Raw genomic sequence first — 14,914 nt, 5'->3', positions numbered from 1 at the left:
GGCATAATGTCCAGTCCCCCAAAGGATAATTGGCTTATTAATCAAACACTTTTTAGAAGCAATTATTTAGACTGAAATATCTCAGTGTTGACTACAGGAACAAAGGCAGAATAAAAAAAAAACCACGCTAACTGATTTCAGGTTCATACTCAAACGCTGGGTTTCTTTCAGACTCCCCTCTACCCCCAGGCCTGCAAACTCTTCAAGGAAGCCACAACCAAAACCCTCTCTATGTTGCATGATTCGAACAAAGCCCAAGCATTGCTGGTTCATTTTGGGGTTGATCGCTGTTTGTTGTGATAAGTCACATGATGTTTATTACATGGCAAAGATCTTTTGAGTCCTTGACTGGATGATTCTACCTCCTGTGATGCCATGTGGCTAGCCATCGTACCATTTGTGGTTTGGTCTCCACCAAAGAGGGCTGTATTTAGCCGATCACAGTTTTGCCAACCCCCAGCTTTCAAATTGCATGCGTCAAGCTCAAAAAAAAAAAATCACAAAATGTTTACAATAATAAATGTTGGGATCTTTTGATTTGTCACCTGGTGCTGAAGCCTTTAGTGGTCACATTTTTCTTCACAACCAAGAGGGCTAGAAACACACTTATTTTCAACTCGAAGCTGAAATTCTCAGGTTATAACCTGATTCCAGGAGCTGGGGCTTTAAGAAAAACATCGAACTTCACAAGTTTTGACAATTGTGAGAGTTACACAAACACACGTGTTACTCTCTATGCACAGTCACCATCAGTGCAAATGCTGCTCCACTGAGGTGGATGGGAATTTTACTGGCTAATGAATCTGACCCTTAATCATGGCAGCACAAGGAGCTTTCTCTCAGTATGCCCCAGTGTAGGGACCAGCATAGTGTCTAAGCGGGGCATGGCCCAAAGGGCATGGTCTATCTGTGTGTAAATAATGAGCGAGGCTGATAGAGAGTAGTGGAATTGTAGGGGAAGCTTTTGCAAAAATTTCACTAGTATTAGCTCTTTAGGAAAGAGATCATCTTTTTCTTTATGTTTATGTAGCATCCTGCACAACAGAGCCTTAATCCTGATAGGATTGGGGCCATTGGGCACTATCCTAATACAAATCATAGTCCATCGCTCTGGGAAATAAATTAATAATTCCTATCATCGTTTATTTTAAGTCAGCAATCCCTCATCATTGGGCAACACATGAACATACAATAATAGTAGAGGCCTAGTTATTTTGTTTCTCAGCATGCCTGGGGTGGCTAACTACTATTATGACAAGTGCACCAACAAGAAGGGGGACAGGAATAGGATAGCAACCCCTCATTCACACATCCCCAGTGCACTGGCACTCAGAGCTGTTAGAGAAAAAACTGCCCTCCCCAGTAAAAAGTTCGGCCAGGCCGCTTTTGCTATAGTGGGCTGCAGTTCTCCTTAGGAGAAACCGGCCGCACCCTTCCTGCATACCATTGCCTTTAGAAAAAGGGAAGGTGTGAAAAGGGGAAAATAGCCTCAGACTCTCCCACCCGTCACCTTGGCGTGAGAACTGCAGGGCTTACCTGGTCACATGAAACCTGCACAGTTTCGGCCCAACCCGTGGGACACAGACCCCCCACTTGGTGACCATTGGGCCATATATGGTAATATGCAAGCGCGGGAAAGAGATGTGCAGACTTTGGGTATTTATCCCCATGGCACAGTTCTCTTGAGGAGGTCTTCGCAACACACGTACCACCGTGCGTGTGCCTTCCTGTATACTCCAAAGCGCTGCCGACCTGATCAACCGACCAGCCACCTCCCCCAACTCTCGGGCATAACTAAGGCCTTCGTAACCGAACCGATATCTTTGAAATGTTCCGTGTGCTGTGTAAGTTGGTATGTATGATTTGATTTTCTTTGTTGTATAAACTTAGTGTTGTAGTTGTTTTTGGGTAGTACATAGAGTTTGTAGTTATCACTGTTAATTAGTGTAGCTGGATATTTTTAGAATAGAGACTATTCCCCTTGCCATTCCTATCCTTATATTTCTGACACATTTAACTAGAAATTGTAGAATAAATATAATAAATACTATAAATTCATTATTAACACGGTCTATTAAAAATCTTAGAATAAATACTATAAATTCATCACTGTTATAAATAAATATCTTTTATTTGCTAAAATGGTCCACCTGGTTCTGTCCTTCCCCCCTTGGGTATGCATCATCGGACCTGTGATTCTCACGACAAGAGCTTAGAGGGGTATGGGCCATACCAAAAACATCTGAAAGAAAAAACTTCAGAAAGTGGCAATGTTTTCAGTAGACTGGTGTTCAACTCCGGCAGCAGGGACACAACACTATGTTCCTCACAATCTGCCTCCCACTAAAACAGTCCTACCTCCAGACACCAGCCACTGGCTGTACAAAAAGAGGAAACTGAAATTAAAATCTGTAACAGAGGCAAGGAAAGAATCCACTGCTCCAGTACTGGTCCAACCAGTGGCTGCTTCTGGGATGTAAGTAACACTTTCAGAGCACCTAGGAGATTTAAAACCTGAGACTGAGGCTTCTAAAGGTTCCTAACTCACTTTTGAAAGTGGAACTAAGCTCTTAAATGCTTTGGAAGATTTTACCCTCTGTAGCACAGAACAAGGGTTTCACTCAGGGTGACATGAAATTGCCTCAGACACCTCAGAGAAAAAAGGTTACTGACCCTTAGCAGAAGCCAGTCTGTGGGCCAAACCCCATTTCTACAACCCTAAATTAAGACTTGGTGTTGAAATGTGTGGCTTTCATCTCCAGCAAATGATGCATGTGGTTTGGGGGGGAATGAGATAACTTTGCTTGCCTCTCTCAGACTGAAGTAGTTGGACAGATATGGGAGGGGAAAAGTCAGCTAGCTGCCTACTGGCTTCAGCAAGCCAATAGAGACCTGGAGGTTACAAGCCACTGGATTCCTCAGTTAAGCACACCCCAAAATAAGAGGGACTTGAGGAAACTCCCTGCAAGTAGCTTTTGGTCACAACTATACAGATGTAAGCGGGGGAATTGTTCTGCTATTGTGAGGAACTTTTCTGGCTTCTACATGTAGCCCAAGGTCCAGTGTGTTTCAGCAGCAGCCCTGGGAACTACAAGTTGTGGACTACAAACTGCGGCATGTTGGGAGAACTTCCTGGTTCCTGCCAGGATGTGCCCTCTGCCCCCAGCAGGGTCTCAGCAAGGACTGTGCTAGAAGCAGCACACAGGCTGCATGCTGAGAGAAGGGGCTGCTGAACTGTTTTCCTCTTCTATGTTTTTTACAGAATAAAGCCTGTTCCTGGTGATTTGTCGGAGTGGGTCTGGTCTGAGGTGCACACACACATACACAATACAGAGCACACCAAGCAGCCTCAGGCCTAGCCCTCCCCCCACAGTGGTGTAAGAAGTCACAAGCTTCCCCTATGCTGAATAACCTCACACTGGGCTAGCCAACAGGAGGGGTTACATACACTACCACAGTGAAATGGACCAGCAAAAGGATCTGAGTTCCCACTCCCACTTTTTACCCAGAGGCCTCCTTGATTTTGAGGGCTCTCCTTCCACACTCCTGAGTAGCAGAGTCCTCAAAATCCCAACAAGGCTGGGCACAGGTTTTCTGGGGCTTAATCCCTGACCTTGTAGTCACTTGAGCAGGGGCTAGGGTGTCCCCACTCTGGGGTACTCTCTTCACATTGGATGCTTTCTTGACCCATTGATCATTACATACAGGTCAAAGCAAATACAATTTATTAAACAGCAACTGATTAAAAAGAATAGAATAAGGAAAAAAAATGAGAACAGTTAAATGAGAACACATAGTCCTGCTCTGTAGCACTGGGACATCACAAACAGCAGTTTGCAGAGTGTAAGGACAGTTCACAGTCTGTTCCTTATAGGTCCCAGGGCTCTTTCTCAGGCCCTGGCTGTGCTGCAGGGTGGACACACTTGCTCTGGCAGTGACCACATGACTTCAGCCACTGCCCCCATCCCGCCTGGCTTTTGTACACAACCACAGGGCTCTCTGTGCCAATTGCGGCCCACCTCCTAGTCGCTTCCCTGCCCCCACCAGACTTCCCTCCGGCGCCCAGCCAGAAATTCACAAAATACCGGACATTGCACATGTCCAGTATTTTCTGAATTTTTCTACTGGACAGAGGTTGCAAATACCAGACTGTCCGGTAGAAAACCGGACACCTGGCAACCCTATCCAAAACTCAGAGTGAAACTCAGCAGCAACAGATGAACACAAATTGAATGAATCATTGCTCTGAAACTAAGTGCACGGCCTATTGATTAAAACCCGGAGTAAGGATTCTAAGTCCAGTTTTGAAATTGACACTGGGCAAGTCACGTCATCATCAGTTTTTCAAAAGCAGACTGATGTTGTGTCAGTTTTTCTGTGCTTCTCTTGGTCTCAATTCTGATCTCATAAGCACCAGATTCACAGGTATAAATAAAAAGGCAGTAGAGTGCAAGATCAGGAAAGGCTCCTCAGTATTTGAAGATAGCCCAACCAGAGGCTTCTCTTGAATATTTGGCCTTAAGAAACTGAGGAAGAGAATTTATCTGAACAATAGGGAAAGGATAGCTCTTTCCAAGGGCGTTGTGAAAATTAAAGCATTTCACTAGTATTTATTGAGAAATTTGGGCAGAAGGTGACCCTCTCCCCACTCCTCTCATAGCACCGGTATAGTAATCATGGTAGCACTAGCAATGATGGGCTTTTTAGCCACACTGACATCTTGCCTTCATCCAAGCATGCTGATGCAATTGCAGCCATAGTAGGAGATTTGATTACATTCTGTGCCACCAGCATTAGCTGTGGCAAGAAGCCTAGGGAGAAAGAGGACAAAATTGGAGAATATAATTGTAAAAACCACAAAAATTGGCAGGTGGAAATTAAAATAGAGAAGAGCAGTCCCATAAAGTGCTTGCAAGTTAATTTTTTTGAAGTTTACTAGTTTCAAGTTGAGGGTGTCCCCTTAAGTAAAGCTGGGTTTATGATCTAGTTTTGACTATGACAATAGTGCACGCAGCGCATAAAACTCCCAAGGTTTTTTTTTTTTTAAACTGTGAACCAAAATATGGCCTGGTTTTTTCACTGCATTCAACACTAAAAAGCTTTGATGAGTATCAAGGAACAATCATCAATAAAAATAAGGACTTTTGTATATATTTGGTTCCTCATTCTAAATACAGTCTGAGGGGCAAGGGAGGGGCGAAGGAGAGAAGCAATTTGGGCATCCTTGATCAAGAGTTTCCATATTACAGATACACTACTGTTATATTTTACATGGCTTTAGGAAGCATGACAGTCATTTGACCTACTAAACAGCAAGCACTTTGATGCTAGGCCTAATTAGCACTTATGTTTTGTCACGCCATTTAGCATCAATGACTTCCTGAACTCTAAGGAAGTATGCTAATATTCTGATTTGGCTTTTTTCAGTACCAATGCAATCTACGTTGAAACAAAGCTGTCAAAAATGTTTTGATGGTCTCTTTCTGGAACAAGAGGGAGTCTGTTCCCTTGTTGTCACGAAAGTCTGTATTTTGGCTAGAGAGACAGCAATTCTCTCCCCATCATCCCCAACCCTCATGGGCTAAGCTGTATTTTAATCTCAGAGACACAATCTGATGCTTGCAGTAACCTCTCCAGGTTGCCAGTTCTGCCATCTTTACTCATGGAAAATAGTGCCTCATGCCATAAGCAATCAGATTAGCTCCAACCCACCCAGAGTTCCCCTGTTCTAGTGCTGATTGCAGGCACAGGACAGACATGGCTTTGAAAAACTGTCACGTTCACCATACTTGGAAGCAGTTGGAGGCCTGCCTGACCTCCAGCATACATGAGAGCAATCTCAGCACTGATTCAGGGTGTGCCCTGCTTCCCATGACCCTCCCATGAGCTCTAAAAAACCAAGTATGTGGCCCTAGCTGTATCACCAATGGGGGGCAGAGGGGTCAACTGCCCCAGGAATTTAAAAGGGTCAGGGGCTTCAGGCCATCACCACTGCAGCCAAAGTCCCACACCTTTAAATCCCATCCAACACCTCATGCAACACAATCCAGGCAATGCTGAGAATTAGCTAAGGAAAGCTTCTCCCTCCTTCCCCCCCACCCTAGTCCCACCCCTTCTGCCTGGGGCCCCACAGTCATGCCCTGCTCCCACACACATACCCTTGCCTAGGATCCAGCAAAGTCTGTCACCAGTCCTGGGAACAGTTTCTTTTCTCTTGCAAGGGACAGCCACAAGAGTGTACCTCAGATCTGTGCCTTCTAGGAAGTTGTACTTTCTAGTACTAAGAGGAAGATAGCAGAGGTCTTCTTTCAGCCCCTCAAATTCCAGAGGAAACATGCATGGGCTACATCTATACTTCAAAATAACATGCATGATATTCAAGCATCCCTGTAACCCTTGTTCCAGGCTATTTCAAAATCACCTCAAAATAAGCTACACAATTTCCTTAATTAGGAAGTAACATCCCTGAAATTAGATTCTTTTAGCTCCAGTATCCTGTTCTCATCAAAATGCACTTTCAAGCAAGCCACCTCACCTGCTGGAGATTGATATTTGCCTGTTGATTTGTCCTGAGTTTGTTTCAAAACCTTCCCTTATCCACCTATGTAACTTGCATTAGCCACCTTCAGCATCCCAGCTGCATCCAAAGGAGCTCAGGACTAAGGACACAGTAATCTCCTTCATTTTCTATTTATACAATGAGTGAGGGGGGCTTAATACAAATTGATTCCTCTCCCACCCTCCTCATTAAGGATCAGATCCTGCCAATGAGGCTTGTCTCTATGGGAAAATTGAATGGCAGAGCTTATATTGAAATAAATATTCTACAATAGCTAGTTTGGTATAACTTCTCTGGGTGATACTCTGACACACCCTATTCCTCATTAAAAGTGACTTTGTTCTGGAATAATTCCTCCTTTTTGGAAGTCTCTCAGTGTGACTATCAAATATTAATTATGTAAGCTCTTTGGGGTACAGTTTGTACAATCATTTTATACTGGCTGTCATGCTCCCTGTGCTTTATGAAAATTGGCTATGAATATGAATATGCATAACTCACATGCTTTAGGCAAAATGCTTCATGTGACATGTCATTTAAAAGTTATGATCTGCTGAATGATACACTCACAAAAATAGAATATACACATTCTTGTATGTGAAGTTAGAAATATGAAATGTGAATCTGTTTATAACTCTATATGTGCTAATGTGGGCCATTAGTGATTCTCTTGAAACTTAGTGTACCAGTACTCAAGGTAACAATCTGTAAACAGTTTTGTTTTTCCTGTAAGTGCAAACTGTGGTTGGTCATGCCAAGACATGTGACTATGCCATCTGGTACTGGAATCCATCTTGAAGCTGGTAGTTTTCCAACTGGATGGGGAGACTAAATAAAGGGTTCTTGTCCTGAGGAATGTTTATTTAAGGAATGGAAAGCAATCAGGCTTTTGTCTCCAGCTGGCTTTTGAAATGGCCTCCCCATTTTAAGAGGATACACATAAAGAAACCTGAAAGCAAAGGATTCTAAAGAACTTTTAAAAGCTGTAGACTCAGGCCAGAGAGAAAGAACAATTCTGTCCTGAAAGATTTCACCTGAACCAAGGACAGGGGGTGAGGAACATACTTTGAAATGATTTTTTAGTGTATTAGTCTTAACTGGCATGTTTTGTTTATTTTGACTTAGTAACTTACTTTAGGTGCTTGTAAGTGAAACCAGACAGATTAAATCCACTTTTGAGACATTTATTTGGGGGTTTGGGCCTCTTTGGGGCTGTGTTCCTATGTGCTGTCAAGGGCCTTGTAGGCTATAGCTGAGCTGGTTCTGTGTTGCTCTGCTGGGGAGCTGCTACCCCAATTCTGTGCTTTGGATGGGGGAGACCAGAGCTTCTAGTCCAGTAGGACAGGGTGTTGGGTTGCCTGAGAGGGCTGGTAGGTGAGCTCAGTGGCAGGACCAGCACTCAAGGTGACAACCCCAAGTGGAACCTTGTGTTTCAACCTGTCTTAGTTCAAGTCTGGGGCTCCTACATGCAACCTAATAATAAATGAATAAAAAGTATCCAGTTCTTAGCAAGCAAACTCAGCCTTTCTTAGATTCAGTCTCTGCTCAGTGGGTAGGCAAAAATGCACAACAGGAGGTGTGTATCTCACCTGGCTGCAGTGGACTGAAATAAAAACAATAAAGGAAAATTTTTTTTTTGTGAAAAAAAAATTGTCTTGGGATTTAGTAAACAAGCAGTTGATTTTTTTGCATCAAGGAATTAATGCCAGCACAACAGCTGGCCTTCAGAGGGGATTTGCTAATATAGCAACTTGTAATTAACACAAGGTCATCACTAAAAATTACCAGGCCAATTTGCTGTTAAATAGCTTCCTCCTGGGGACAGGTCCTTGTTGGTGGGAGATATTTGCATTGTGTTGAGCGAGCGAGACAGACACAATCTGGGCAAGAGCTATGCTTCCCCAAGGGGGAAGGGATCACCATAAGGGGCTCCCACCTCCCACACATGCACACAGCAGAATCCATCCTCTCCCAAAGCTTATTCACAAACTGAAACCCTCTCCACTCAAGGCCCTGGAGAGGGAAATGGCCTTTTGTTCCCTTGCAGATTGAAATGCTACAATACAGCTCAACAGTTAAGCCCTTTGAAGGCTCATATTGAGGTCAGTGGGGATGAATGGATGTGTATAAGGAGAGCGGTGAGTCAGTCAGGCACTCCCCCCCCCCCCCCTTTCTCTTTGTCAATGGGAGCAAGGACTTCTTAAGAAACAGAAGCACAAAAGAAAACTAGACTGTCTTTGGTTAGATTCTGTCCTCCAGCATGTGACCGCAACCTCCTCTCTGTCTCCCATCCAACAGATTGAACTGTGCTTCTGTGGAGGAGTGAGAGGCAGAAGCGGTGTATGCCCTGGGCAAGGACCCAGGGAGCACGAGTGTTTAGCCTCTTAGAGCCCCTGCAGGTGAAAAGTTGCCTCAGCAGCTGCAGGAAGGAGATAAAGATATGGAAGTCTCCCAAGCATCTCTGTACTGGCCTACAGTATGGAACAAGCAGGGAAGGCAGGCTCCACTCTCTGACGTGATGGTGAAGCATAGATGCGTTTCAGGGTGGTTTAGAAGAGCCTGTGCCTCCTGTCACCTAATCCTTTCCATAGTTCTCTCGGCAGTGCTGGCATGAGCCTTACTGAGGCTAAAATCCTTTGCCTTAGGCACAGCTCCAAGTAACTGGGGAACATTGAGCAGGGCAGAGGAAAATGAGTCCCACACCTCAGGTAGAGGAGTCGTTCCACAGTTCAATTGCAGGAAAGCAGCTAGTACCACTCATACAACTGAGGGGCTGTCTCTACATTGGCAAGATTTTGCACAAAATCTTGCCACCTGTCTACACTGGCCGTGAGTATTTGTGCAAGAACACTGACATTCTAATGTAGGAAATCAGTGCTTCTTGCGCAAATACTCTGACGCTCCCGCTCAGGGATAAGTCCTCTTGCACAAGCATTCTTGTGCAAGAGGCCAGTGCAGACAGGCAACATTAATTTCTTGTGCAAGAAAGCCCGATGGCACATTTCTTGTGCAAAATCATGCCAGTGTAGATGTAGTCAGGATGTATAGTGAGGGAGATGCAGCAGCGGATATAGGGCAGGACTAGCGGGGCAGCTGCACAGGGCCCCACTCTTCAACAGGCCCCGCTTTGAAGTGTCCTTGAGTGCTTTGATGCAACTTTTGTTCCTCTGGACGTTGACCCCAGTCACGGCTCGCTCCTTGTGGTTCTTGGAAAAGTCCATGCTCCACTGGATGAACTGGGTGAAAGCCGCTCGCTGTCTTCTAGGCGGAGTCTTTTTTCTCTTTTGGCTGCCTGGGGTTTTCTCCAGCTGCCAGCACCATACCGCTCTTCTTCTTTAGAAGTCAGTTAGCTCTCCACTGCCAGGCGCTTCGAGCACAGCCGCTCTTGCCCCTTCACGCCACCACTGGAAGCCAGAGCTGCTGTAGGCTGCTACTATAGCATGGACCCGGGCACAACCGAATCAACTTCCCGGCCCTCCTGTCTCGGCCTCTCTGGCTCTCCTCGAAAAGTGTGTGTCTGAAACCCTGAAATCCCAAGAGACACCTGAGGCCTCCCGTTATTGCACACCAGCCAGGCATCTTGATTGGAGCCGGAGGGTGTTTCTTTCTCTAGCCGTGCTCCTAAGGAATGACCCATCACTTTCTTGGGAGCAGGGTAAGGGGAAACAAGGGGGGGGAGGGACAACAACAGCAAAGCTTTGCACACACCCACAGTTCTGTGCTCATACTGGACCAGTATTTGATTTGTTTTCTCGTGAGGAATGTAAAATTTCCCCGCCTTGTCTCTAAACTGAAAGAGGAACAGGAATGAATAAACAAATCAATCGACTTATGAAGGAATTCAACAGATGATTTGGTACGGGTGGGGAGGAACGGTTTTTAAACAAAGCGGGTGAATTTATCAGACAAGATTATCAAGGATCCAACCCCATGTTCTAGAGGTCCCTAAACTCGGAATGCCAGATGCTGGGACTAGAGGACAAGCGATAGATCACCAGGCAAGTGCCTTGTTCTGTTCATGCCTTCTGAAAGATTGGGCATCGGACACTTCAGCTGTTTGTGTTGAGAGTAGAGGTGAACAGAGGGAAGGAAAGAAAAGAGGCTTTCTCGTTGGTTTATTTAGGATCCACGTTCTCATTGGGTCAACGGAGCTGTACTCCTATTAGCCAGTCAGGATGGAGGAATTGCTCAGCTCTCGGGTTATAGTAAAAACGCTTAAATATTCTATGTTGTTGAGACAAAAAAGGGATATTGAAGGTAGTTTATGGCTGCTTAGGAGGAAAGGAAATTGCATAGGTAAAGTCTTGTTCATTTTGGGTGGAGCTATACGTTTTCTGTGGTTAGGCTGTATAAGCTGCTACCTGAGGGGTTGCAGAAACTTTGCCTGTTGTTAATTTGGTTTGTTGTACTGAAATATCTGAGGACTAAGAATGTTTTATGGGGAGAGGAATCCTGGGGAGCCTAAGAAGAGCCAGACTGTGCTGTGCCATCTATAGCTCTAGAAAGACTGAAGACCTGAGCAAGCTGTTGAGAGGTTTTCCTCTTGTGGGGTCTTACACTAAGTACTAAGACAGTGTTTTATGTGAGAAAGCAGCAGTAATTACTAATGCCAAATATAATATCAGAGGCTACTATTGGTAGAAGGAAACAGGAACTCAGGTTGTCTGGTTTTGTCTTTACATCACCTTTAAAGGAACAGCTAAAGAAAAGTCTCCTGGACATAAATAGGAAGAAACTTGGATAAAACATTACCCCCACTCTTCACTGTAGCCATCTTAATAGCTATGGGGGCGTGGTTCCCTTTCTGTTTTACAGACTATTTCTTTCATTGAGCTACATGGTCTTCATGATAGAAATCACTTTAGGTTGAAGGCAATGCATATTCCACCAGATTATAATTACACTGTGTGTGCATATAACACATTAAAACTTTGTCTCACTTTGTAGCCATCTGAGAAGTAATATGTAGATAGCTAGCAGGGCTGAATCTGGGACATGTTCATTTGCATATTTCTGAAAATGTGTTTCTTCAATGAGAAATTGTCACATAGATATAGGTGGGAGATTTTTCTCAAAGGTATATCTGATAAAGTTGGACTTTTAGCTCTGAGTTTTCATTAGAATTGGGCTATTTCAGTTGGGCCTAATTGCTATTTGTCATTTTGAAAACTTTTCTCTAAAGGTCTAAAAGGATGCAGAATAATAGGAGTATTGAGAGTACAATCATGCAGGATTTCACTGCTGTAGGGGTTTAAAAATCATGTTGGCAGGTGAATGTACTGCTTAATATTTGTAGTCCTCAGTCACACATTTGTCAGGTGGTTGCTGAGTTTGTGAAGAAGGATTTTTAAACTTTTTTGAAAATTACCTGTGTAACGAAATGGACTTTAAAGACATAATTGAAGAATGTGCTGCCAAAAGAGCTAGACAGCTATAATAGACTTACATACAAATGAAATTTTTTTATTAATGCAGAATTTTGTTTATGAATGAATTACAATATAATTAAAATAAAAATTATCCAACTAAATTAAGTTTCTATCAAATTTACCCAATTATTGTTTAATATGAAAATAGCCTTCAATTTACGCATTTGATGCATTTTTTCTATTTTTTTTCTCCAAAGGGGGGGCCCCGTGAAATTATGCTGCCCTGGGCCCCGCAAATCTCTCATCCGCCCCTGGGGAGATGATTCTCCCTCCCTGCTCTTTCTCTGCATGAGGGAGCACAGAGTGTAACCCCCACAGAGCTCTGTGCCATGCAGTAGCCTTCCCAAATCCTGCCCTTTCCCCTTGCTCCACTGTCCAGGGCGGGGGGGGGGGAGGGGGGGCGGGTGTCTCTGTGCCTGTAGGGAAGCTGACAGGATTTGCCAGTTGACCCACCATGTTTCAGGGGAATGGTGGTATCGGAAAGGGTTTTCTTCCCTTTCCAAGTATGCAGGGATTTGTGCTTCTAAGGGACCCTGCTATTCACTCTTCTCCATTCTGTCTTAGTTTTCCAGTCTTCACTGAGTAGCAGCCCTGATCCTGCAGTAATCCCTTCCACCTGCAGGCAGGAGTGCACCACCTGAGCTGGTAGTAAGAAGCCTTGTAACTTGTGGGATCTGGGATGATGCAAGATAAAGGCCCCCTGAGCTGCTACTGACTTCTCCTGCAACTGCTTAGGCTTTTCTCCCACTAAGAAAGCATGAGGTGGAGGCAAGAGGACAGAGGAACAGATTAGGCATCAGTGCTCCTTGTAAGCTATGTGTGCTTGTGTGCCCACTCAGGAGGGATTCAATTGCCGCCCAGATGATCAGCAGAGCACCCACAGCCAGGTTTTGTGTTTCTATTGGTGGTGAGCATTTGCATGTGCCTTGGTGCACATAAACATTTATTCTGTACATGGATGCAAAAGATTAGAGAGAACATTTCTGGGAACCATGGAGACCCCAGGAGTCTCCTGGCCTCTCCAGTCCTGGCTCACTCTAGTCTCCCTATCCCAGAGGGAGACATAGTAGGGAAGAAAATGTTCGTGAGGCTACAAAAGAGTGTGGAGAGTAACAAACTGAGAGAATAAGTCTGAAGAGAATAAAGCCAAACCCCTTATGATCTTGGGCCCCCTTCCTGAAGGCAGTGCCCATCAGAATCCCCCCCCCCCCCCCCCCCCCCCGGGCCTTCACAGTCAGACTCGGTTTGGCAGAAAGTGTGGTGGGAGTTGCTGCCCCTCTGTGACGGGCACCTGCAAGTAGAGCAACCACCTTTCTTGTATGGAAATAAGGAGAAATCAGATGAAAACTAATGACCAATGCTCTATTTTAATGGATGTTTATGGGACACTCCATTTCCCTTAGCATGCCATGTATTTTTCTCAAGTGTATGTTTCTACTGCCCTCAAGTATACAATGCAAGTATTATAAGCTTCAAGCTTGTTTAAAATGCTATTCATTAGCAGTTTTAATTCATCTTAAAATAAGGGAAGGGTGGAACCAACTAATGAAATAAGGGACAGCCTCTTAAAATAAAGGAAGAGTGAGCACCCTATCTGCAAGTGTGAGAGTGTCCCAAGTTAGAGGCTTTGTCCCTCATGATGCATGCATGGATCCTCATGCGGAGCAGAGCACTCCCTAAACACGAGCATGGTCCAAACATGCATTATGTACCACAAACACTATGCACCTGCTCCAACCTTTCAAGTACAGGGAGCTGTGCTGGGCATTGTGGGCAAGTGTTACTCTCCACAGGCCTACAAGACTTGCAATACAATACTTGCAAGGAGTTGTGTGCAGGTGGGGAATGTTTAGATTAAAAAAGCCTAAAGAAGGAATTGCTCTCTATCAACTTCTGTAAGTAGGGTAGAACAGTATCTAGACAATTCAATGGTTTAATCCCTATTCACTCCTGCAGGACTTTTCTGGAAGGTTAAGGATGACATAATAAGTTCGGTTAACTGAGGAACCTCCCACACCCCAAAAAGAAGCTCTGTGCCCCAAACTTGCACTGAACCTTCTCTGAGCCAACTTGTTTTCTCCCATCGTCATTTCCCAGCTTCATGCTACAACAGCAAGTATGCTGGTCACAGAACTGCCCCCCTGTCAGAAGGAGGTGCCAGAAAGCTTAACTCTGGCCCAATTTGTATCCCCAAAGAGTTTGAATATAGCCGGTAAGATGAAAAATAAGCTCCATATAGCGTTATGTGCTCAGCGAGAACTGGCGCGTTGCAGGAAAAGCCTTTGATTTAGTTTCTTTAAATTAAAAAAGTCAGTCTGGAATATCACTGTTTGGAAGCTGAATAGGAGATCTGTGATCAGTGATTTCAGGGTCATAATGTGGTTGCCTTTCTTGTTCTCTGAGGTGTAGAGACTCTTGGAGCAGGCACTCTGCACTGATAGGCTAGATACCTATACAGGGTATCACACTCTTGGACCTTCTTTCCAGCACAGAAGGAAAAGAGAAGCTGGCAAACCAGATCCAAATACAACCCACAAGTCACAAAACTAGAAATGAAGCCACACAGCAAAATTAATTCAAGATCCAAGCACCTCCAAATCTTGGGGATGCCCAGATCCAGGGTCATGATTGGACCTGTGATAAAGACACAGAACAACTGAAGTTCTGAACAAACTCTGAACTTTGTCAAGATTTGGGTAGGTTTTGGCAGGGGCTTCTTTCAAAAACACAGCTCTCTCCTACATTCCAGTCCTCTTTCCCCAACTGCCTGCCATCTGATCTCCCAAGACCCCTAGTGGTACCCATTGTGCAAAATTGCCTGATATTTGTCTCCATTTTGCACAGGGTGTCCTAGAAACCCAGGGATAGCCCACTGTGCCTACTGCCTAGAGCAGGTTGAAGCTATTCAGTATGCAACACACAGGAT

The 14,914-nt window shown here is 44.6% G+C and overlaps 1 long non-coding RNA gene across 1 annotated transcript; it reads right to left on the bottom strand.

The window, feature by feature from the left end:
* Positions 1-4,587: 4,587 nt before the first annotated feature.
* LOC142827680 (uncharacterized) lies at positions 4,588-6,630 on the bottom strand. The gene is made up of 3 exons (XR_012902391.1): positions 6,536-6,630; positions 6,159-6,280; positions 4,588-4,811 (listed from the first exon to the last, which is right to left on the bottom strand). It is a non-coding gene; the product is annotated as an uncharacterized LOC142827680 (long non-coding RNA).
* Positions 6,631-14,914: the final 8,284 nt, after the last annotated feature.

This window comes from Pelodiscus sinensis, chromosome 3, assembly GCF_049634645.1.
Source record: "Pelodiscus sinensis isolate JC-2024 chromosome 3, ASM4963464v1, whole genome shotgun sequence".
NCBI lineage: Eukaryota > Metazoa > Chordata > Testudines > Trionychidae > Pelodiscus > Pelodiscus sinensis.
Note: the sequence above shows the minus strand (reverse complement) of the source record. Positions and strands in the feature narration are given on the sequence as shown.